Source organism: Uloborus diversus, chromosome 2 (genome assembly GCF_026930045.1).
Source record: "Uloborus diversus isolate 005 chromosome 2, Udiv.v.3.1, whole genome shotgun sequence".
NCBI lineage: Eukaryota > Metazoa > Arthropoda > Arachnida > Araneae > Uloboridae > Uloborus > Uloborus diversus.
This window is the reverse complement of record NC_072732.1, coordinates 116,823,007-116,849,120: the sequence shown is the minus strand read 5'-3', so window position 1 is coordinate 116,849,120 and position 26,114 is coordinate 116,823,007. Positions and strand designations below refer to the sequence as shown.

General features: G+C 37.3%; 1 protein-coding gene across 1 annotated transcript in view; it reads right to left on the bottom strand.

Annotated features, from left to right (window-relative positions):
- Window positions 1–21,030, bottom strand: part of LOC129217270 (protein O-mannose kinase-like) — a 37,040-nt gene extending 16,010 nt beyond the window's left edge. The window contains exon 1 of the mRNA XM_054851538.1: window positions 20,899–21,030. The gene's annotated coding sequence lies outside the window, so the exon portion shown is untranslated. The remainder of the gene's footprint in view (window positions 1–20,898) is intronic.
- Window positions 21,031–26,114: the final 5,084 nt, after the last annotated feature.

The window sequence follows — 26,114 nt, the reverse complement described above, 5'->3', positions numbered from 1 at the left end:
TTTGAACAATTTTCCTGGAAAATGCTCCAGATCCTCCAATCCAAACAATCTTCAAAGTTTGTCTAAGTTGCGTTTAGTTGCGTTTCTGAAACTTCAATTTCGAAAACTCGCAGGAGGAGAAGGAATTGATTTCAATCTATTTAAAAAAAAAAAAATCGATCAGAAAGTCTCTGAACCTCCTCCCTTACCGTAACTTCAATAAACATGGCCTATAACTGCGTTTTTAAGGCTAAAATTGAGTTTTTAAAACTAAGTTTCAAAATTTTGACCGGATAGCTTTTGACCTTTTTTCCTATCCGATCAGAAAGTTTTTTTTTTAATGTGCTCACTTAAAACTTTTTTATGGTTACGTCAATGCATGCAGAGGCAGAATTCAAGCAAATTTGGTGAGAACTAGACAAAGGAGAATTGCCTTTTGTTCGATTCTAAACAGTTAAATTCTCAGAAATTGTATCTGTTTCAATGATACAAAGGAAACAAATGTTTTGGGGACTTAGAGAAAGGAATATTTTTGAGCCCTAGGAAAAATAGAGAATCATTGCAATGATTCAGTATTTTGTGTGTCTATGTTTGTGTATCTATGATACACGAAATGAGGGGGCGCCGCAAGGCACTCTTCATGAAAATGTCATTTTCGTGTGAATGTAGTGTTCCGTCGAAATGAGAACTCATTTCGACTGTATTATATAAAGGGTATTATATAAAGAGACTGTATTATATAAAGGAAGATTGGAATCAAAAATATTTGGGCAAACAAACCTTGAAAATAGGCAAACAAACCTTTTTAAGTTATGTACTCTCTCAAGTTGAGATAATACACAGTAAAAAAATTTTTAGGGGTTGACACATGGATGAGGCAGTCCACAGAGAGCGAGAGAGGAGAAAGGATAATGCATTGTTACTTGCTCTCTTGGACTTTCGATACAGTTAGTTTTTAATCACCTCTGCAACCCATCGACAAAGTGCTTTAAACGAAATAGGGTACAGAAAATAGGTAACAAGAGAGTAACATACTGCCCATTTGAACAATTCATAATTTATACTCTTAGTAAGAAATAAAACTGAAGCATACTTTGACGAACGTACATTGAAGCACACACTGGATTTAACATATTTTGGCACTCCTCCTCCCTATCAACTCCAATTTGTTAGAAATTTTAAAATTCAAGGCTTGTAGTCACATTTTTGCAAAATTTCAAGCATTTGGAAATAAAATTGATTTTTTTTTCAAGTATTTTCATTTTTTTTACTAACGACAACTCACACAACTTTTCGTTATAAGCAATATCTTTCAACTAAAATGTAAATCTGGCCCTGCAAATGATAGTATAAATAACAAATGTTTCATAAACATTTTTACAAATTAAAAGCGGTAATGGATAATTAAAGTAACAGTTTTAGAAATAAGTAATTTTTTTTCCAACCAAACTCACCCTTCAAAATCCTTTGTTTGAATCATCAAAATGTATTTCAATTTCATAATGACTTTGAAAGGATTTTTAATTACAGCTAAAACGTACTACAAATGACTCCATCATTCTTCTTTCCAGTTGCCTCGAAACTGGAGAAAGAATAAATAGATCGCCAGTGCGTACAAGTTTCAACGCATGAATCCCTTTTTTTCACAAAGTCATAAAAAAGAAAGTGGGTGCTGTGTGGAAAGTGGGTTTTGCTCAGTTACCCTAAAGCAAAAACTACTGAAAAGAAATCCAGGAAACAATCCCAACCCTTCAGCTTCACTTTCGGAAAAATAGCCCTCTCTTTGCCTCTTGGAATGAAAAACAGCTGTTTCCGTTCCGCAAACTGCTTTTGCCGTCCTGTCCCAAGTAGTGTTCCTGTACTGGTCCCTGCTGTACACAGATAGCCGCGACGCGAAATGGTTATCGGCTATCACCAATAAAAAGGCTAATGAGGTGGGGTACTAATCGATTGGCGTCGAGTGCGTGGTGGCCCGGTTCACGGGCAGGGCCTTTCCACAAGGAAAGCAAAAGAAGACTTTCGTCATGTAAAAGAGTCGGCGGTTTTTTAAAAAAGAAGACAAGGGTCTTCTAAGGTTTTTACAAAGATTTGAAATCCGTTTACAAAAATGAGTGAACAATTTTAGATTTTCCAATGTCGCCCAGTGGTTTGATTTCGCATCTTCTAGGCAACAGATTTTTTTCACTAGGCGACATTGGTGTCGCGTAGTCCCTATGTTAAAAAATGCTCTGCTGCTCCTAAATTGTAATTTTCAGTAGGGATGCACCGGATATCCGGTAACTATCCAGTATCCGGCCTATCAGGCTGATTTTTTAACTATCCGGAACTATGAGGTATCCGATCCGGCAAGCCACTCCGGATCCGGATATCCGACAGTTTTTTGCAGGATATCCGAGCAGTTATCCGGTAAAAATGTGAGAGATATCCGGGGTTGATGTGGGGTTATCCGGTATGAAATGATGGTTTAATTTTGAATTTACTCTTGCAAAAATTCCAGTTAAAGCTTTCACTGTTTCATAAACTTTTTGATGATGCTTTCTCTTTTAATTGCTGCTTCAAAAATGACCATTCCTCTTCAAACCTAGCTTCTGGCATTCCCCCGCGTTGTCTCCCCCTCTGCTTGGCAAATCTGCTGAGGGTATGTTGCCAATAATTTCTCCCTCCCTCTCTCACTTTCTCTACTTTAACATGCTGAAGAGAAATTTTTCTAGAATTAAAGTAAAATTTAAGTTTATTGTTCAAATATAAATTTATAAATTCATTTAAGAAAGATTGAACATGTTTAGCATATATTTTAATATTATATATAAGATGTTAACTTGCATCATTAAGAATGTGTAACTTTATTTTTTGGAATTTAGTAAAATTTCAAGTTGATTTTTTAAGAATTGGTTTATTAATTTACCACGCTTCGCTCACGTTGATGTAGTTTTTTTCGATCGATTCAAGTTAACGGTCAACACAGGCAGAGGTAAAATAGTTAACAAAAAATGGTTTGTCTCCAGTTTCACTGATATTTTTAATTGCCTGCCCCTTAAAATGTATCAAAAGGTATGATGAAAAACTGAAAATCAGGGGGAAGGGGGGTAAATGAAATGTCGGCGAAACTGGGAAGACACCCAAAAAATCACACAAAATAAATCATGACAACGTTCAGGAGTTCTAAAGAAGTTAGTTTGGGTAATTCTCAAAAAATCCAATTCGAGTGAGGTCAACTATTTTTAAATAAAGTGAAACAATTTCCTTACAATCCCGATCTCCATCAAATAATATCCAGCCCTACACCGGCTATCTAAATTATTCTACAGGGTTCGCGTTTACGCGCTATAGCGGGTTTTTTACGCAAATTCGCGGGAAAGGGACGCAACTTCCACGAAAATTCGGGTCCTAGGGACCCAGAACACCCAAAAGATAAAAACCAGAAAAAAAAATTGTGGAAAATGCTGAAGATCTATCTAGTGAATGCTTTTAAGCTTCAATGACCAGGAGAATCAACAGAAAAGGATTAAAATGACCCTATCTCTGTATCAGCTATTCAAACACACCCCTACTGTTGACCAGTCAATTTAATTTTAGTGATAAGACTGGAGCTTAAAGTGACCTCCTGGGCAGAGCTCAAGGAGCAAAATATTACAAGTTCATAAATAGCCCATAGTACTGTATTCTAAGAATAAGTTCTCCCTCAACTTTTATCTTGGGGAAATTCCTGAAAACAACAATAAAGATCAAAAGTAAGAGTGGTTTCAATGCAATCTTCAGGATTGATACAGGACAACTGAGTAGTAAAAGCTTATCTATTTTGCATTCACCTAACCAGAATTACTTTTGAAAATTATTTATTATCTTGCATCCTCAATAAAAGGATGGGTGAAAAAAAAATGGCGAACATTTTCCTGATCGCGCAAAACACAAAGTTCTGAACTTAACATTTTTCTTGTTAAATTACTTATGAATATGAATTTTATACAAAAGCACTTTAACCTTGTTCATTTTCTAGTAATTCACCTATTTCTGAGGGGTTATTTTTATTTGGACTTGCAAAAGTCACGTATTAATCGATCCATAGGCGTAGGAACCGGGGGAGCTGGGGGAGCTTGAGCTCCCCCTGGAATATTTCAGACCGTCTCAGCTCCCCCGGAAAATTCTTGCACTGCAGCTTATTGCCGTACATTGATTTCCTCAAACCTGATTTCAAAAATGTGATCTGCCTTTTCTAAGAATTTCGTAATTTCCATCCAATAAGCAACAAAAGCAGGGGGCAGACGGAGTGGTCAGTGCACTTGAATTCACCTTCACTCCTTTTTCACTGGTAAAACATCTCTTGATTCCAGAAATGCGGAAAAGTGGGCTCTACTCCGCGGCCTGTGGAATCAGAACTAGTACCAATATGGGTTTGCTCCCCACCTTGAGCTCGTGTTTCGGCTTTTGACAGCGGCATCGCATTTCAGTTCATATTCTTATTAGTTTTGCATGCCGTTTTTTTGTTCCATGATCACAAAAACAGATGATAATGAGCCAGTTTGGCATTTACATATGAATAACATGGAAGGTGCGCCAGACATAACTGATGGAAAAAGGTTACTAAGGTTGTTTGTACTTGTTCAAATAATGTTGAACTTGTTCAAATAATTTCAACTTTCCAAAAACTTATCTCATTTTAAGTTATCTGACCCCTCAGATTATACTTTATGAAGTTACAATTATTCTTGGTTTTTTTTTTTTTTTTGCTTTCTCCAATTTACGATTTTTTCATCACTTACAGATATATTTTCATGCCAAAATTGTTACCTTTCATCTATTTTTGCAGAAAAAAACGCCAACAATATTTTATAGTTTCTATCAAAGACTTTTACAAAGTCTTTTTTTTCTAGTTCTCAGAAAATAAGAAAATCTTCTAAATGCTACGCTGTCGAAGCCTCCCCTTTCCTCCAAAATTATTACAGAGCGTCTCAAATTTTGTTTTCAAGGCTCAATTCTCTGAAAATTTCCGGAAGAGAGTCCCTGAATTCCTTGCCCTCCAACAACATGGGAGATTATGTAATGTTCCGTTTTTGGGATTTCAATTTCAAAAAATTGCTGGACCCCTTACGCCAACAAACTGATCCACAGTCGCGTTTTTCAGCGATTACATTTTCGAAAAAATTAAGAAGAAGAAACCTCTGAACCTTTTCTGATTACATCATTGAAAAACGATCTCTAGTAGGACTTCAATTTTGAAAAATTTCCAGAGTAGAGCCCTAGTACAGCCTTTTCTCCTGACATCATTGAAGGTTGTCTACAATTATGTTTTTAGGACTTCGAATTCGAAATATTGGGATGGAGATGTAAATTGATTCAAAAAATCTATCGAGGACAATCCTTCGATTCATATTTTCACTAAAGGCAACAAATATGGTATATAATCGCGTTTTTAAGACATTAATTTTGAAATTTTTTCAGGGAGGATATTGGAACCTTTTCTCCCCTTAACATTACCAAAGATCACCTAAACATTCATTTTTAAAACAAGAATTTTGAAAAATTTCCGGGGAAGAGCATCCCGAAACTCCTCTATTTCTACGTGCTCATCTTCGAGTACTAACCTTTTAAAAACCCCTTTCAAAACCAGAAGTTAAATCACCTCATTCTCTCCATAAACAATTGTATATATACAATATTAAATAAGAGATGGAAGCTTCGAAGCTAATTTTTTTTATGGGGAAAAAATTTAAGTGCCCCCCCCCCCCAAAAAAAAAATTATTTTCTGGTTGCGCCACTGCTTCTGCCCCTTAGATTCCAGACACTTCGTATACTGTGTCCCAGCTCCCCATACTTCTGCAAAGTTCCTACGCCTCTGAATCGATCGCGCCATTTTGAAAATGGCAAAATTTTAAAAGTAGCACCAAAGCCAACACAGATATTTTAAAAGAGTCACAATGAAGTCAAATTTTCTAATTTAAGATTGCAAATGAGCAATTTTCATACTCATGTGAGAAAATGTTTCGTTTTTGCGATCGCGATTTTTGCGTTGTGTTATTTGCTTGCGATTTTTTTCTATTTCTATGAAATTGCCATTGATAATTGATGGGGGGGGGGGGGGGGGGGCTAGTTGCTTTTTTTCACCTAGAAAAATTTTCATGAAAGCAAAGGTTAAGGGAGTGCTTTTTGCTTGATCAATCAAAGGCATTTATTTTTTATTTCATGGTAAAATCCAACTTTAAAGTAAATTTTGAGTTTACCTCTTTGTAACTGACTAAATAGTTTCTCAAATAACTAAATCTTGCAAGTGTATTATTTGAACATATGATAATCACAGAAAAAAAGGGCAAAATTAACCAATTTAGTTTATTTCATACCTTTTTCAAATAACTATGTGGATAGTTTCTTTTCCCTAAGTATAAATAGTTGTATATTATACAATTATGTGCTAAAATTTTCTGTTTAAAATTTAAGGGACTCATTTTTTCCACCAAAGGACCCAAATCTATTTCATTAATGGGTCCTTGGGACCCAAGTTACGGATAGTTGAGCGCGAACACTGATTCTATAATGTATAAAAAATTATTCTATAATGTCCAACAAAACTATACTTAAGCATATACAATTTTGAGTAATTTCCAAAATATGAAATTAAACTTCACTTGTTTGAAAAGATTTATCTTTTTTTTTTTCAAACATAGTCTAAAACATTGAGAAGGAATAATAATGAGGGAGTCATAGCAAATGTCTCAGTGAAATAAGCTTGGGAACCAATGTTTCCCAGGTCAGGTGACTTGTTTGGCTGGGAAGTTGTCGCGTTTTGGCACGCAATCGCTCTTTTGGCATTAAATATTTTTCAGAGGACGCGACGGCGCTTGTTATGAAGTCGGGGCTACAAATCAGAGCAACTCTGGCTCCAGCTCCTTTACCGCATAATAATAAATAAATAAATAACGGATACAAATACAGGCCTATCATTCAAACTGCCTCTCCCCACTTCTTTCCGGATTTTAAAATATAATGTTAGTACATTTTTCATGTATTTTGATGTTTATTCCCTGAAATGACGGGCATGTACAAATAGTTTAAAATGTTCTGTTATTGACTGAAAATTTATGAATTCATATGTATTATAATCAATGTTTTGAAATGATTTCATACGCAGGCATACTAGTATTTAAATTGAAACATAAAAATAGCAAATCTTTATTCTTGCGCATCTGCTGTTCACAGGAGCTTGGCGAGAAGATACTCGCCAACAAAGCAAATGTACACAAAATGCTTAAGAGCCGTTAAAATAATTACTAGTTAAGTAAAAAGTGTTTTTATGGAACTAAAATGTTATTTGCACTCAAGATATACAATGTTTTATAACTTTTATAGATAAAATAAGTACAAAAAATTAAAAATTATAGGCAACTGTGGAATATGTGTAAAACTTAAGAGCTTTTATTCAATAACAATGTAAACATCAAAAACGTTACATCACTTAATCATCAAACGTAAATCTCTTTCTCAAACCCGATAATTCCGAAAAACATCCAACGTGTTACAAAAATCATAATTCCAATCCCCATCGTTGCCATTTTCAATAACCCAAGTTCTTGCTTACAATCGGCCATCCTACAATCTAGTTGTCCACGACCTAGAGTGAATAGGCAACTTCTTGGCTCTTTGTTTACGGAATGTATATACTTCGTCGTTCATATGCTGTGTAGTCTCATCAGTCTCGGGAAACGGGGAGATGAGTTCGCTCGACGGTAACGGTTCGCTAGCTTGTAATTCATCATCTGAATAGCTGCACGTCACATTGTCTAGTGTGCTATCTTCTTCGTTCACAATGTGAAATAGTTTGATTTGTGAAGCGTGTGCAGCAGTCGTATGTGGCCGCCTTTTGCGCCCTTGCCCTTGTGTTCGGAAGTCCGCAACTTGATACACATCTGATGGTAGGACTTTAATTATTGCAAAAGGACCTCGGTACTTGACTTGAGTTTTAGTGCTACTTCCAGTACATTCTGGCGCTCGTTTTATCACAACCACATTGCCAACTGAATACTTATAAGCTTCGCAATGACGTTTGTAAAAACCATGTTTCATTTTCTTCTGAGCTTTCAAAATGTTTTCCCGGGCTTCTTCTCGGAGTGATTCAGGTCGTAAGTATTCATCGGAATCAGGCAACAAATCTTTTGGAAAATCTCCAAGCTTCACTGGTTTAAAACCGTATAACAGTTCAAAGGGTGGTTTACCTGTCGATTTGCTTGGGGTCCAATTTATACACCGTTGAACATCAGATAACGTTTTATCCCAATCTTTGTGAGAATCCTTTCGAACAGCTGACGATATCATTGGGATAAGAACATGATTTATTCTCTCGACTTGACCATTTGCTTGTGGTCTTTGACTGCAATTCAATGTATGTTTTACACCATACTTTGAACAAAACTCTTCAAAACTATCTGACTTGAAACATTGTGCACGATCTGTTACCACACGATTAGGACTTCCAAAATCATTTATAAATTCTTCAAAGTGTTTTAAAACACATTTAGATGAGCAGCTAGAACAAGGACGTAAACGTCCAAATTTTGTCAAGTTATCAACAAATACCAAGAGTTCGTTATTGCGATTTGAACTTAGAACAAAAGGACCCAGAAAATCTAAATGAATCATGTCAAATGGTCCTTTTCCTGGTGGGATAGGGTTTAGTTTTCCTTGAACTTTTCCTGATAGAATTTTCGCAAAGGCACATGTTACGCATTGTCGTATATGTTGTCTAATGTAGCTGATCATCCGGGGAAACCAAAACTGTTGAGATAATTAAAGAAACAACTTTATCTACTCCAAAATGTCCAGTAAAATCATGAAATTGTACAGCAAGATACTTTCGCATCGACTTGGGCATTACGAATTGTTTTCTTTTCTTCCCATCTACAACTGGCACATGGTATAAAATGTCGTTGATAAGTTCAAATTTGGCATCAAGATTCTTCTGCTTGTTCAGTTTAGGGTTTTTCAACATTTCAATAATAGCTTGCAGCTCCTCATCTTGTGACTGTATCAGGGCTACTTTGTCCTCTTCCGTAGCAATGTATAACACTATAGGCTCTGACTGATTATCTTTTCCCTTGTCTTGCCTACACTGATTTTCATCATCAGCGTTTTCAATTGGAGCACGACTTAGAGCATCCACACGCAGCATTTGAGATCCAGGTCTTTGTTTTACTTCATAGTCAAATTCGCTTAATTGCTCAGCCCACCTGGCAATTTGTGGTTTTATATTTCTTTGACTGTTCAAATAAGCTACTGCAGAACAATCCGTAACTAGTGTGAATCTGAGACCAAGAAGCAAGGGTCGAAGTCTATTAACGGACCAAACTACAGCTAATAATTCTAATCTGCTAGAGTGATACTTTTCTTTATCTGTGGTTGTTCTCCGACTAACACAGTAAACAAGATGTAACAAATTATTTTCATCCCGTTGAAGTAACATACCCGCCAATCCCAAAGAACTTGCATGAGTGTGAAGTTCAGTTTCATGACGTGGATCAAATAATTTCAAAACTGGCTTTGACGTTAATATTCTACGAAGCCTCTCAAATGCTTCTTGGTGCCTATAATTCCAGAGAAACGATTGGCCACTCTTCAATAATAGAGTAAGTGGAGCAGCAATGGAGGCATATCTTTTAATGAATCGTCGAAAGAATCCTGTCAGTCCTAAGAATCGGCGTACTTCTTCCTTAGACTTTGGTACAGGAAATTCAGAAATTGCAGAGAGTTTTCTCGGTCCAGGTCGAATACCTTCTCTGGTCACAACAAATCCCAAGTACTCAACTTCAGACATTCCAAACTCACATTTTGATAATTTCAGAGTTAATCCTGCATTACTTAAACGTTTAAGACCTTCTCGCAGTTTAATCATCATGGTTTCAAAATCTAAGCATCCAAAAAAAAATATCATCCATGAAACCCAATACACCATTCCACAATAAATCTCCCAAAGCTAGCGACATACCCCGTTGAAACACGGAAGGACATTCGTGAAGCCGAAAAACATACGTGTTGGTTCAAAATGCCCATCGGGAGTCGTAAATGCTGCTTTTCGAGAGGATTCATTGTCCATTGGGATCTGGTTAAAACCTTGGCAAGCGTCAAGTATGCAAAACAAATTATAACCAGATAGTTGGTTGAGCAAATCATCAAGGCAAGGTAAGGGGAATTTATCTTCGACTGTTTGAGAATTTAATTGCCTGTAATCGATTACCATCCGATATTCCCCCGTTTTTTTCTTTACTAGCAAAACTGGACTACTATATTCGGAAGAGCTGTCTCTAACTATTCCTTGTTCTTTTAATTCTTGAATAATATGGGGTAACACTTCACGCTCATGATGAGAAGCATGATAAGGTGAGCGAGCTACAAGTGAGCTACCTGGTTTTTCAGAAATACACATCAATGTATTATTGACGCATCCAAGTTCATCCAGTTTTAGTGCTATGCATGCTCTGTATTCATTCAATAAATTGCAAATTTCCTGTTGTTGTCGAATGTCTATACAAGGGCCGACTTTAATGTCTTCACATGTAATCTTTTGCCTAATGACTTCTTTTGCCATCAAAATATTAATTTTTCTACTGTCTTCTATTGAATCAGTTTCATTAGGGATTTGGTCGATCTTGAGAGGCTCAGGTTGTAAAATCCCTCTTTTAATAACGTGATTTTTTTTGAGATGCATAGTTTGGTAACTAAAGTTGGCGACTGGTAGTATTGTTTTACCACCATCAAGGTAAACTGCTGTTTCAAGATCTTCACCTTGTTCCTTAACTAACACAATTCCATTTTTCTGATCAACGTTGCTTACTACATGGATTAATTGCACCGTACAGGGTTGTATTTGAACAGGTTCGGAAACTCTGAATACAACTTTTTCTGGGACTTCATCGACTTCGATATTGCACATCTTCTTAAACTCACTGATGTGAAACAGTTTAGACATTCCCTGCTTTCGAACCATGACTAAATCGGGAAAATCTATAATGTCATTTCCAATGAGAATATTAAGTCCCTCAAAAGTGCCATCGGACACCACATAAAGCTTGACATCTGTCAAATGTACATTGTCCACTGTTACTTGTGCTGTGACTATTTTAAAAGACTCCGTAACTCCACCAATACCCCATATGTTGGTTGAAATTTTACTTAAGATGATCGCATTTATTTTAGTTACAAATGTTTCTTTAATCATTGATATGTCTGCTGCGGTATCCATAATTGCCTCCGTAGTGATGCCGTTAATAACGATAGTCTTAGTACTTACGTTTCTGTCCGAAGGATTCGAATGAGAAATGTTCACTAGAGGAGAAATAGAGGGTTTTTGTGGACAATCCTTTGTTCCATGACCTTCCATTCTACACCTGGTACACAACTTGGGTCGTCTCAATTTTAGACAGTCACGAGAAAAATGTCCCTTTTCATTGCAGTTATAACATACTATGGATTCTGTAGCTCTAACACGCGAAATGTCTTTATTCCAACTTTCGTTTGAAGTATGATTCTTTCTCAAAATAAACTCTGGACAGTCATTCACTTGAAGTTTACCCTTAAAAGAATTGTCCAGTTCTATGTATTCATCTGTCTTATTAGTCAATTCAATTGGTGTATTTAATGATGACCATGTGCTCAAATAGTAATCTCTTACTGCAGAAGGAGCCACCTCTTTGATACGATCAGAGATTATCAGTCCTTTTAAGTCGTTCACACTCTCAATTTTCAGTCCTGTAGTCCATCCGGTAAAATATGTTTCTAACTCATAATAATATTCACGCCAGCTCTTTCCATCCTTAATCTTATGTGAGTAAAATAGTTGTCTGAACTTTTCGGGACTTAATTTATATCGCATAAAGCATAATCTTCGGCATTTTTTTCTGGTTCTTTCAGAATTAATTCAACAATATCACTTGGCAATACTCCAGTAAGACACGCCATCCACAATGTCGATTCCATTTTAACTCGCATCATCACTCTTTCGAAATGGACAAGATACAACCCTATGTCGTCGTTAATTGAATCGAATTTTCTTAACTGAGCTTGCCAATCCACCTTTGGTAATTCTGACACTGCGCTGCTGGTAATAGTCTTTGCTTCTGACTCTAATTTCTTTAACTGAAGTTCGTGTTGGCACTTTTCGCGCTCAATTTCATGTTGGCGCTTTTCGCGCTCAATTTCATGTTGGCGCTTTTCTCGCTCAATTTCCTTTTGGTACTGGAGCTGTTCCCTTTCAAATTCCTGTTGGCGTTGCAACTTTTCAATTTCCTGTTGGCGCTGTTCATTTTCATGTTGGCGCTTTTCACGTTCTTCTTCACTGAGTCGTTCAACATCTAAGCTCGAAATGATGCCCTTGACTATAGAGGTGTAGACTGGTATTTTTCTTTGGTAGCCAGTGGCTACCAACACCAAAAACTTTGGTAGCCACTTCAAATTTTTGGTAGCCAAACATACACCCACACACATATATATACAGAAAAGCACCGTTTATACATTTATCTTTGATACGTTTTTTGAATTGGTCCCTGCAGAATCCAATAAATTTTAATGCATACCTATTGTACGTTTTCCCTCTTATATACTTTTTTCATACCGTCCCTTCAAAAACGTATAAACTCTGCTTCACTGCACATATATTTTATATATCTATGTATTAAAAATCTTAGCACAATAAAAATCAGTACCAGTGAAGATTGGTAAGTATTTTCCTTCTCTCATTGAAGAAATCTGAGAATGATTTGGATTGAAATAGGATGGAGGAACACATTAAGTTAAAAATCTAATATTTGTTTGACCTACTGGTTTCACTTTTCATGGAATCCCCCTAGCCAACATATTTGCAAATTTAAATTTGTAGGACCAAATTTTAAAATTCAAAACCACATAACAAAAACAAACTAGAAAAATATTTGTAGTTTGCGAACAAATGGTTATTTTAAAAGTCTGAATTAGAATTGAACTAATTAATAAAGTAGCTATCCACTACTCTATAAATCTGCCTATCAACATACGACATTTAGTATCGTTTATAGAAATAATACATTTCAAATTCAACAGCAAAAAAAAATATGTTTAGATTTAATATTTTAGGATAAAATTAAATTGATTAAAATAAAGCTTGTGAAAATAGTATATGAACAGGATTTATTACTTTTTAGTTATTAAAATATAACTTTCAATTATCAAAACTTCTGAAGTATTTAAAAAATGCAAAAAGATTAGCAAAACTGGTGTGCATTTTTTGCACTTTTCCCGAAAATAATTGCATTTATTATTTATTAAAATAAAACTTAAAATAAGCTGACAACTTCCGACTGCCAAAAAAATTAAAATATGTTGGTACAAGATGCAAAAGGAAATCTAAAGCACAAGATGCAATTATCCTCAAAGTGCGATTCCAAAGTTAAATTCCAAAAATAAATTATTTTATTAAAATGGAACATGAAACAAGCTAATCTAAGGTAACACACATCAAAATAACTTTTGCTTATCAAAAATATGAAGACAATTGTACAAGATGCAAAAAGATTGAAAATTCAACCACGAGGTGCAGCTCCCCGCGAAGTGCGGTTACAAAGGAAGCATGGCTTCAAAAATAAATTCTTTTATAAAAATAGAACATAAAACAACTAATATAAGGTTGCATTCGTCTAAATAACTTTCGTCTGCCAAAAATATTAAGATATGTATAAGATGCAAAAGGATTTAAAACTCAACCACGTGGTTATAGTTATCCGCGAAGTACGATTACAAAGAAAGCACGATTCAAAAATAAATCAAGTCTTTAAAATAAACATAAAAATAAGCTAATTTAAGGCAGCCTGTGCCAAAATAACTTCCGATTATCAAAAATATTAAAATCTGTACAAGATCCAAAGGGATTGAAAACTCAACCACGAGGTGCAATTCCCCGCAAAGTACGATTACAAAGGAAGCGTGGCTTCAAAAATTAATTCTTTTATTAAAATGGAACATAGACCAAGCTAATCTAAGGTAGTATACGTCAAAATAACTTTCATTTGTCAAAAATATTAAGAAATGAACAAGATGCAAAACTATTGAAAACTCAACCACGAGGTGCAGTTCCCCGCGAAGTACGATTACAAAGGAAGCATGGATCCAAAAATAAATCCATTCATTAAAATCAAACACGAAATAAGCTAATTAAATTTAGCCTGCGCAAAATAACTTCTGATTTTAAAAAATATTTTTAATATTTACAAGGTGTAAAAGGATTGAAATCTAAATCACGAAGTGCAATTTTTCGCACGAAGTACGATTTCAAATTTAATATGGCTCCCTAAATAAAAAGTCATGAAAATTAAACATTAAATAAGCTAATTTAACGCTGCATCTGTCAAAATATTTTCAGATTGAAAAAAATATATTGTATTAAAATATTCGCAAGATGTAAAAGGAACAAGGGAAGCAGATTTTCGCGAAGCAAGTCGTGAAAAGTTTCATGACACTAGTGTAAGTCGGCCACTTTAAAGTAGTTTGGTACTTCTAAAAATTGATTTTTAAATCGATAGCGTATTATACAGCAGAAAAATAATGTATTTGGTGCCATGTTTAGTTTGTCACACACGTTACAGTAATCTTTCCAAAAAAAAAAAAAAACATTTTTTCTATAATAATGAAAAATGAACTGACTTGATGCTGGTTGTCTTCGTTTTGAAGAACTGAAATAAAGTCTTGGAAGATGTATCCAATTTTATTCTCTTTGAGCTACCTCTACTCGTCATTTTCAACCTTTTAAAAAGTCATCAGAATTAGCTACGCCACCGTATTTACGTTCCCCTCCTCAGGCACTGCAGATGCTGCAATGTTGACCTTGATTGGGTTCGGGGATCATGTCTGCTGGACCGTAGGGGGGGGGGGGGTCAGTTTTCACCCCCTCCCCGAACAATGTTCTAAAAGCCCCGAACGCAGTGTAGGTGTAGCAAACGGGAAGTGGTCAACGAATCAGCGAGGAGAGGGGCAACATTTCAACTTTTCTTGAAGGTCAGTAAGTGACGTCTCGTCTAGACGAGTGACTACCGCAGCATGAAAAACTGGATCCGAAAGCACAGTGCAATCGATAACTTCAACTTGGGGGGGGGATTTTTTTTCCCCTTTGGTCACCCGGTGGTGATCGGTGCTGAAATCTATGGTAGCCCTTGAAAATTTTTGGTCGCCAATTGGCGAGTGGCGACCGCTAATCTGCACCTCTACTTAACTATTTCTTCTTCATAATTGTCATTACTTAAGATAACTTTGATCAAACGTATAATTGTTAGGTTTTTAACATCATCTTCTCCTAACTCAGTGGCAATATATTGCAAATCTCTCTTCCTGACTCTTGATAAATAGGACATTGCTTCAAAAAAAAAATTTTATTATCCCACTTCTGAAGTGTAAAACTTAAGAGCTTTTATTCAATAACAACGTAAACATCAAAAACGTTACATCACTTAATCATCAAACGTAAATCTCTTTCCTCAAACCCGATAATTCCGAAAAACATCCAACGTCTTAGAAAAATTGTAATTCCAATCCCCATCGTTGCCATTCTCAATAACCCAAGTTCTTGCTTACATATGTACTCGTTGAATGCATATAAATGTTATTTTTTCTTTATTTAGAAGTAAAAAACATTCGTACATGCTAGGGAAAAGTTACTGGACCTCCTGGTGTGGCTTTTTCCTCACAGTTTACAATGCTGGAATACTGCACTATTACTATAAATCTAATTTTTTTCCTTCTACAGTCAAAGGTTGTTATCATGCATGGCTTCAGCTAATGCAAACTTCTTCAGCGGTTACGGTCAACTCGAAATTGCTCCTAAAGTCACATGGTACTGTTGCCGTATCAGGATAGTAGGGTTGCACTCTCTCCATCTATTCCTTCTCAATGGTCTAAAACCTTCTCTATATTGCTATTGAAGAACAAACTTTTAAAAAACGTAGCCACCCGTAATCCCTTACTGCGATTTAAAATGTTATTAAATTTGCATTAATCTTATTGGTATATCTTAAATGAGGCTCCCCTCCCTACTTTGTAAAACTGTCGTGTTACTAATTTTCATCGAAGAGATAGTGTCGCCAAATACTGAGATACTTCTGGTGATTATAAAATGTTGTTACCTGAAATGTTTCCAATAAATACACTGGTGTCCAAAAGTTAAGCATAATTCATAAAATGCGAGAAAAATCTGTAAATTTTCGTAAAATTATATAAAGTTACTTATGGAGATTAATTGGTTGAAGAAGAAACAATATGTTATGCAAAATAGTATAGAACAATATGTTATGCAAAATAGTATAGTTGATGGTGTCATGCGCGAATTTAGGTGCGCGTTTCGGAATGTGGATAAAACAGCTCGCACGCTTTAGAGAGTTCAGGCGCGTTTCATGCAATTGCTGTACCAAGAAACATTGGATCTGGTGAAACAGAACTAATAATGGCACAAAGATGCCAATTGAACATGTTTGCGAAAGGAAGAATCGTTGGAATGCTAGAATCTGGACAATCACAAACTGAAGTGTCTCGTATTCTTAATGTGCCTCAATGTGCAATCTCGAGACTGTGGCAGAGGTTTTCAAATATGGGAGATGTTACCCCGCCGACCAGTACCAGGTCGACCAAGAGTCACAACCACAAGCCAAGATCGTTTTCTGGCAATTTCTGCACAACGTCATAGGAACAGCTGTGCCAGAGAACTGGGTTCGGCGCTCAGTGCCGTCACAGGAATAACAATTTCGAGGCAAACTGTTTGCAGGAGACTCAATCATATCGGTCTGTATGCCAGAAGACCAGCAGCTTGCATTCCTCTCACATCAGCGCATAAACGCGCTCGTTTAAACTGGAGCTTGCAAAAATCGGCATTGGAGTCTGGGATAGTGGGCTAATGTGATGTTCAGTGATGTGTCCCGCTTTACTCTACAGAGTGATTCTCGTCAGATAACAATATGGAGAGAAAAGGGGGACTCGTTTCCAACCGCAAAACGTAAGAGTGACATCATTTTGCGTCAGCAGGAGTAATGGTGTGGGCGGGCATTATGTTGGATGGCCACACCGACCTTCATATTTTTGAGTCAGTCACTCGTCAAAGATACAGAGACGAGGTTCTTGAGCCTTATGTTCGCTTGTTTCGAGGTGCTGTTGGTCCTGAGTTCATATTCATGGACAATAACGCGCCATGTCACCGAACAGCTGTGGTCGATGACTTCCTCGAATCAGAAAATATCCAGCGAATGGCCTGGCCTGCGAACTCCCCTGATCTGATCCCTATCGAGCATGTCTGGGATAAGCTCGAGAGACAACTTGCAGCCCGTTCGCCCCCCGCCAAGCTCCGCTCCGGAACTAAAAAGAGCTCTCCAGCATGCTTGGAAAGGTTTAAGCCCACAACTCATCCACTACCTCATAGAAAGTATGAGTAATCGTTGTGCAGCATGCCTGGCAGTCAGAGGTGGCCATACACACTATTGAACTTCAGCATCATCTTTTAAAGAAAAATTTTTGTGCAAAGAGTAAACTCCTCATATGCCTAATTTTCATTTAAACTATTTTTTGGGATGATAAAAGCAAATATTACAGGTTTTATGAGTAGTTTCCTTATTTTGTAACCGTGTTGCACTCACATATCAGGTTTCCCCCCTATTTCGATGTATATTTCTCACATTACTCACATAACTAACAATTATGCTTAACTTTTGGACACTAGTGTAGTAAACATTTGGCAATTGTTTGAAATTGTGCGCAAAAACAAATTAATAGAAGTTTTTGTGATGTTTATGGATTTGCTTAATTTAGTTGGCAAATAATTTTACGTGTTAACAAATTTAAAGAAAGAAATATTAAAGAATTGGCGATATTTGGTTTCATGGTGAAAACCGAGAAACAGTATTGCATACTCTTTAGCTTCACAAACAGCGACAACTGAAAAAATTGCCAAATGCCTTAGCTATTGAAATTATTCCACAAAAAAAGTTTGGATAGATTCCTGCTGATCGATTAAATACTCAGTCAACATAAATAAATAATAAAGAAAGGAAAAGAAAATTAATTTGAATTCTGAAATTTTGAATCCAAATTATGTTTTTTGCAATCACGAACTGAGACAGGACCCTACTCATTGGAGTTATTGTTTCTAGAAACGGCTCCTGTCCCCCCAAGCCTGCCTCTCCTCCTGGGCGGTTATGTGTGCATAGTTGTGTGTGTGCGTAGATCTGTGTGTATGCACGTAGGCGTGTGTGAGTGTATGTGTGTGAAGTCGTGTGTGTGTATGCGTGTGTGTGTGAACGTGTGTGTGTGTAGGACATGGAAGCCTCCGACCAGGAGATCGGATAGCTCAAAACCGGAGCATCCGCGTCGCGCCGGCAGCAGAGGACGGTGGGCGGTGGTGCTGCAAAGGCTTCTGGTCCAAGTTGAAAAAGGCACGGACACCAAAAACGGTCAAATGTGAACAATAAGCAATCGTGATTGCTCAAAAAAAAAAAACGAATTAATTGCCTCAAAGTTGCATTAAAATGGAAAATAATCAGCCAAATCCATGTATTGTTTGCCAATCTTGTGCAAAAATCTTACTTCAAGATTTGACTTGAGAAAAGCCTTGAACAGTCACGAAAAGCAAAGATAATCAACAATACAACAATTATCGCTATCGACAGGGAGTTGAGATGATATACTAAATACTGTATTGAGTTGACGAAAGCCTTCGAACATGGAACTAAAAAGCTCATAACTCGTTTTTTATTCTACTTAGAAATTTCGAACAGGTGCCATCTTCAGCAGAAAAATCAGAGCTTTCGATGAACATACAATGTAAATATATGCAAGTATTTTTTCATCCCCATATTAGAGAATTTATACGAAAATTGTGTTTTATTGCCCCCCTTAGGGGGAATTTGCCCCCCATAGCGTGATGAAAACTACCCTGTGTGTTATTCTGATGCATAAGCTATAATATTGTAAAGTTTCATCAAAATCCGTTCAGTAGTTTTTGCGTGAAAGAGTAACAAACATCCATACATCCATACAGACAAACTTTCGCATATATAATAGTAGTAAGATTTTTAAAAGCGTGAACGTGTTTAACACGACTCTTAATAGTTTGTTTAAAAACGTTAATTTGCATCATTTACGAATGTGAATCTTTATTTTCTGAAATTAAAGTGAAATTTTCAGTTGATTATTTAAGTATAATTTTATTTATGTTTAAAAAAAATTGTTAACATGTTGAGAACGACTTTTAATAATGTATTTAAGATATTAATTTGCATTTTTTAATAATGTGAATCGTTATTTTCTGGAATTAAAGGAAAATTTTAAGTTGATTACTTAAGCGTAAGCTTATTAATTTGTTTTAAAAAGTGAACGCGTTGAGAATGACTCTTAATACTGTATTTAAGAGGTTAAATTTCATCTTTTAAGAGAGTGAATCTTTGTTTTCTGGAATTCAAGTAAAATTTTCAGTTGATTATTTTAGCATAAGTTTATTAATTTGTTAACTGGGGTGCCCACCTAGGGGGGGGGGGGATGTTTTAGGGGTATTTTTCTCTCTTTTGGGGGGCTTTCTATTTGGGGGGATATTTATGGTTTTTAGGGGGTGGGCCCTTGCTCTTAGGGTGGGGGCACCCCTGTATTTAAGATGCTAATTTGCATCTTTAGAGAAAATTTACCTTTATTTCTGGAATTAAAGTAAAATTTTAAGTTGATTATTTAAGTTTATTTATTTATTTATTTATTTTTTTGAGTCAAATTGGCCCTGTTTTAATATTTTCTTTTTTAACTTGTATGTTAGAAAAATTTTACACGTGTATTATCTGTAATAAAAATGATTTCAAAGCAAAGTTTTATTTTTTGTTATTTCTAAATTGGAAACAAGAAAATGTATTACTTTATGATGAAGTTTAATAAAATTTCTACACGTCATGCAAATCTAATAACAAATACGACTCATTATACGACCTTTAAGATTTCAACTATGAATAATTAAAAGTTTAAACCATGTGTACATTACATACAGAATTAATTTTTGCCAAAAGTTTGTCTTTCGAAAAAATCTGTCGAAATAAAAAAAAATTTAATGTTTCATTTTATATATAGCACAATTCCTAAGTTGAAATATAGAGGCTCTAAAAAAGTACATTTGAATGTACTTAACATGTTTTTAAAGAAATGATATGTGGAAAAAGTTTGATTTATTGTTTTGAAACGGCGTTGTAGAAAAATATGCGAACATGCAATGCAATCGAAATGCCGGATATCCGAATCCGGCAGGTAAGGGGGCATCGGATATCCAGTATCCAGTATCCGGCAAAATCACTATCCGGTGCATCCCTAATTTTCAGTCCAACCAAACACAAAAACAACTATAAAAAGTTGAGAATAGCTCTTGTTTACAAGATACAGTGTCATCTGGAATAGTGAAATCTCCCTAATGCTCTCTTTTCCGCCAGCAGATAGAAGCAACTCCCATGAGACTGACCTTATTTTGAACTTTGAGCCCTGGTTGTGATAAGAAATCCCACTACATAAAATACAAATGAACTTCAAGATATATAAATTCCCAAAAATGTATTATGGCGGGCTTCTAATTTATTCTGGGCAGACGCTGAATTTCCCAGTACTGCAATTAATACCACTGCCGATCAGCATTGTATGATTGTCACAACGATAAGCATCGGCTGCAATAAATTCCTGTTGCTTTTCTTAATAATTTCGTTGAAAATTTATTGAGTAAGATGGTCAATAACTTAGGAGCCAGATTATTGTTTTGAAAAGGTTTGTTGAAAAATGCTATCGTTCCCCTTGGTCATAATTATTTTCGAATTCGCTGCCTAGGATTTCTGACTGCATGGTTCAATACCCACTTATCTATACACATAAAATAAATCAATAGTTCCAAATATAAATCAAATTAAAAAAGGACCATACTGTTCAGAGCTTTTCAGAAGGATTTTCTTTGGGTGCATCTGGCAAACTAAAGCCAAGCAAATCTGCGGTTTCTTTCACAGACCTTTCTCCTTTTTTATAATATAGTTTCAATAACTCCTGATGTTCTCGAGTTGATTGCAGATAGCACAAATATGCTTGAGCAGCAGAGAGCAGCTCTTCGGGACTTTTGCAAGTCATTTTCTCAGTAGTTTGATGTCTTCTATATTGACTCATTAAATACTCAAAAGCATTTGTTTCAGAAATAGGTTTAAGCTTCGGATTTCCTAATCTAAGTTCATGGATAATACCACGTAAAACTCTTAAAGCGACATTTTTTTGAACAATTCATTTCAAATACGCAGATTATTTGATAGAATTAAAATAAAGTCGGATGGATTTGAGCACACTTCACAAAATAATGAAAATAGATTTCCTGAAAGGCTGTGGCTATTGCGCCGGCATAGCCTCAGGCAATCATGTTCCCGGCATCTATTACCGGCGTAATAGCAGCAGGGCTATTGAGCCAGCAATTTTTTAAGGCGTAATACCCACTGGGCTATTGAGCCAGCAATTTTTAAGGCGTAATAGCCACTGGGCTATCGAGCCAGCAATTTTTAAGGCGTAATAGCCAGCAAGCTATTGAGCCTTAATTTCGGATTATTATATCCCAGGGGTGTCCACCTATTGGGAATCATGGCGCACACTGCGCCATTGAAATTTTTAGGGGAGGAGGTTGAGGGGTATTTTTCTCACTTTAAGAGGGCTCTTGCATTCCGGGGAGGGGGGAATTTAGGGGGATGCGCCCTTGTCCTTGTGGCTGGTTTTGGGGTTAAGTCAGGGGTGCCCATCTAAGCAGGCGTGGGGGGGGGGGGGCATGGCACAAACTGCGCCATTGAAATTTTTAGGGGGTTGAAGAGTATTTTTCTCACTTTAAGGGGGCTCTTGATGCACTTCGGGGGGAAGTCTTAGCGAAATTTAAGAGGATGAGCCCTTGTCCTTGGGGCAGATTTTTGGGTAAAGTCAGGGTGCCCACCTATACGCGGGGGGAAGGGGGGTATAGCACAGACTGCGCCATTGAAATTTTGAGGGGCAGTTTGAGGGATATTTTTCTCACTTTAAGGGGGTTCTTGCATTTCGGGGGGGGGGGGGTTTATGGCGATGTGCCCATGTCCTTGGGGCTGGTTTTGGGGTAAAATCAAGGGGTACCCACCTAAGCTGCGGGGGGCATGGTGCCAACTGCGCCACTGAAATTTTTAAGGGGAGTTGAAGGGTATTTTTCTTTTTTTAAGGGGATCTTACATTTCGAGGGGGGGGGGGGTCTTTGCCAAATTTTGGCGGATGCGCCCTTGTCCTTAGGGCTGATTTTGTGGTAAATTCAGGGTGCCCACCTAAACGGGGGGGGGGGGCCTGGTGAAGACTGCGACATTGAAATTTTTATGGGGGTTTAAGGGGGGTATTTTTTTACTTTAAGGGGGCTCTTGCATTTTGGTGGGGTTAGGGGGATGCGCCCTTGTCCTTAGGGCTGATTTTGGGGTAAAATCCGGCGTGCCCACCTAAGCAGGGGGGTGCATGGCGCTGACTGCGCCATTGAAATTTTTAGGGGGGTTTGAGGGGTATTTTTTTTTAATTTTAAGCGGGCTCTGGGAGCATTTCGGAAGGAAGTCTTCGGGAAATTTAAGAGGATGCGCCCTTGTCCTTGGGGCTGATTTTGGGGTAAAGTCAGGGTGCCCACCTAAGCGGGGAGGCATGGCGCAGACTGCGCCATTGAAATTTTTATGGGGGTTTGAGGGGTATTTTTCTCATTTTAAGGGGACTCTTGCATTTCGAAGGGCGGGGAGGGTCTTTGCGAAATTTAGGGAGATGCGCCCTTGTTCTTGAGGCTGGTTTTGGCGTAAAGTCAGGGCTGCGCCATTGAAATTTCTGGGGGGGATTGAAGGGTATTTTTCTCACTTTAAGGGGGTTCCTGACGCATTTCGGGGGGAAGTCTTCGCGAAATTTAAGAGGATGCGCCCTTGTCCATAGGGGGTGTGGGCACCCCTGATATCTACTATTGTGAACAATTTAAAATTGGTTTCGTTTATTGCAAAGGAACTTTTTACGAGAATTCAACGTCTATCTGTTTTCAGTTCAATTTTAATTTTCACGTGTGAGATGGAATTAAGGCAGTCACATATGGAAACCTTAGTAAATTACTTATCTTTTGTTTTCTTAGAAGTTCATCCCTCTGTTTCAGGGCTACGGAGTCGGAGTCAGGCTGATTTTAGGGTAAAATCATTGGTGCCCACCTAAGCAAGGGGGGGGGGGGGGGACATGGCGCAGAATGCGCCATTGAAATTTTTTGGATGGAGTTGAGGGGTATTTTTTCATTTTTAGGGTTGCTCTTACATTTCTGGGGGGGGGGGGCTTCGGGAAATTTAGGGGACGCGCCCTTCTCCATAGGGAGTGTGGGCACCCCTGATATCTACTATTGTGAAAAAATTAAAATTGGTTTCGTTTATTCCAAAGGAGTTTTTCACGAGAATTCAACATCTGTATCGGTTTTCAATTCAATTTGAATTTTCTCTTGTGAGACGGAATTAAGGCACTCACACTGGGGGGGGGGGGGGGTCATGGCGCTGACTGCGCCATTGAAAGTTTTAGGGGGGATGTTTTAAATATTATTTTTCACTTTCGGGTTCTCTTGCTTTTGGGGGGAATTTTCACAATTTTTAGGGGGATGCCCTCTTTCTTAGGGTGGGTGGGCACCCCTGGTAAAGGAGATGGAGTCGCTACTCAAAAGTTTTAAATTTACAAGTATCTGGAGTTGGGAGTCGTTTTTACCTCCAAGTTCACAACTTTCCCATCTTGTGGAGTCGGAGTCGAACTGATTTTGGGGGTAAAGGATTTGAAAATTTACAAAAATCGGATTCAGAGTCTAATAATTTTTCCTTTAAGGCCACAACTATCTCATTGCTAGTGTAGAATGGATTTTGAGTTAAAAGAGTCGGAGTCGGTTACTCGAAGAGGCCTTAAGATTACAAAGGTTGGAATCGGAGTAAGTCATTTTCGCTTCAAGTCCGCAACTCCGTCATTGCATGTGTGGAGTCGGAGTCGGTGCGCGAATGTTTTAAATTTACTGAAGTTGGATCCGGAGTCTGTCATTTTCCCTCCTAGTCCTCATCAACTCTCCCACTGCTAGCGGAGTCGGACTGATTTTGGTGATGCAAAAGAGTCGGAGTCAGTACTCTAAGGTTCTAAGATTTACAGATTCAAAACTCGAAATCGGAGTCAGTCACTTTCCCTCTAATTCCGGCGCAACCCGGCCCTTGCTTGTGGAGCCCCTGACTGATTTTGGGGCAAAGGAGTCGGAATTGAAGCAGTGACGGATCCAGACGACCCTTTTAGGAGTGGCGAATGACTAATGCATGTGTGGGGGGGGGGAATAAAATTTAAAAACTTTAATATCCTTGCATAAGTAAGAGTGTTTTTGGGCTCTCTACCAAATATTTTTGTTCAGAACGCATTTTCAGACGTTCTTTGGTAGTTAATAGAAATATGAGGTGTTTAAAGGACCCTCTCCGAAAAAATTTTGAAATTTCAGGGTATATTTTCAAAAATAGAATTGTTTGCCATCTTTGGTGACTTGAAGGAAAAGGATCAGATTCAGAAATTCTCTCTTGTTGCGTTTTGATATTAGGCAGCAGAAATGAAATTTCAGAAATCTAAAATGATGCAGAACAAGAGGTTTCGGGGGCTTTCACCCGGAAAAAATCGGAATTGAAGTCCCTGAAAGCGCAATTGAGGACATCTTTGAAGACATAGCAAAAGACATGTAGTTCAGAACTTTTCCCCAGGAACGTTACGATGTAGGAACTTCTCCGGAAATTTTTCGAAGGTGAAGTCCTGAAAACGCAATTGTAGGTCATCTTTTATGACATTGGAAAAAGCAAAGGGGTTCGGAACTTTCCACCAGAAATTGTTCGAAATTGGAGTCCTAAAACTGCTCTTGTTTACCATCTTTGATAGCATTAAGGGAAGGGATGGCATCGGGAGCTGTCCCTCAATTTTTCGATAATAAAGCTTCAAACATGCAGTGTTAGGGGATCTTCATTGATGTTCCCCCGAACTTTTTTCGGAATTGAAGTCTCTAATAAAACGTAATTTAAGACCATCTTTAAAGACATTGACCAAAGACATGAAGTTTAAAACTTTCCCCCGGAAATATTTAATATTAAAGTTTTAAAAGCAGCCCAGATTTTTTTGTGATGTCAGGAAGTGGTAAGGTTTTAGTCTTCCCGTTTAAGTTTTTGTAAACTAGGGTCTTCGAAATTGAGGCTGCAAAAATTCCAAAATTTTGATAACATTTTAGAGTGACTCTCCCCTGGAAATTTTTTGCAATTGAAGTCGCAAGAATAGTTGTAGGCGTTTTTTTGTGATGTATTTGGGGGGGGGGGGGGTCTTCCGGAATGTACCTTTTCCCCCTGTGGATCCGGCACTGAGTTGAAGGTTCTAAAATTTCCGGAACCAGATTCGGTTATTTTCCGATGGAATATCGGTTATATTATAAGGAAAAAAAAGGCAATTTAGATATCAGAAACGCAAATAATTTTAGTTCATTCTTTTCAGGAGTTTTACTTTTTGTCAAAGAAAAAATTCCAATAAATTTGAGTTAGGGTTTAATCTTCCAAACGGGCAATCCCATCCATTCTTTAAGGAGTGGGGACTTTATATAGCAAGTGCGAAAAGGAAAATGTATGTTGCAAGTAAAAATAAGATCGTTTTCTGTCATTGAGTACTGCCATTTGGGGAGCCAATGTAGTGGTCAGTGGCGGTCCTAGATTTTATGGGGGCCTCTGGGCGAAGACTTTTAGCGGGGCTTCCAGCTAAAAAATATTAATCAATGTATAATTATAGGGATGACCATTGCAAGAGTAATGTCATCCCCCCTCCCGACTACGAACGAGACCCCTCACATTCGTTAGAATAATGAAATTCAAGGTTTGCAATACATTATCCTAATGTTCAAAGCTTTCGAGCACTTGAAAATGAAAGTTTTTTTTTCTTCAAACTTTTCATTTATTTTAGGAAAGACTCCTGTTGTTTTTCGGGAGTTGGAGGCTCCCAACAAAGTTGGGTTTCTAAGCTTTAACTTGTTTAGCTGTAGGTAAATCCAGGTTTGCAAACAACAATACGTTAATTAAGACAGAGACAAGTGCGGTAGAGGGGTGGGGAGTCAG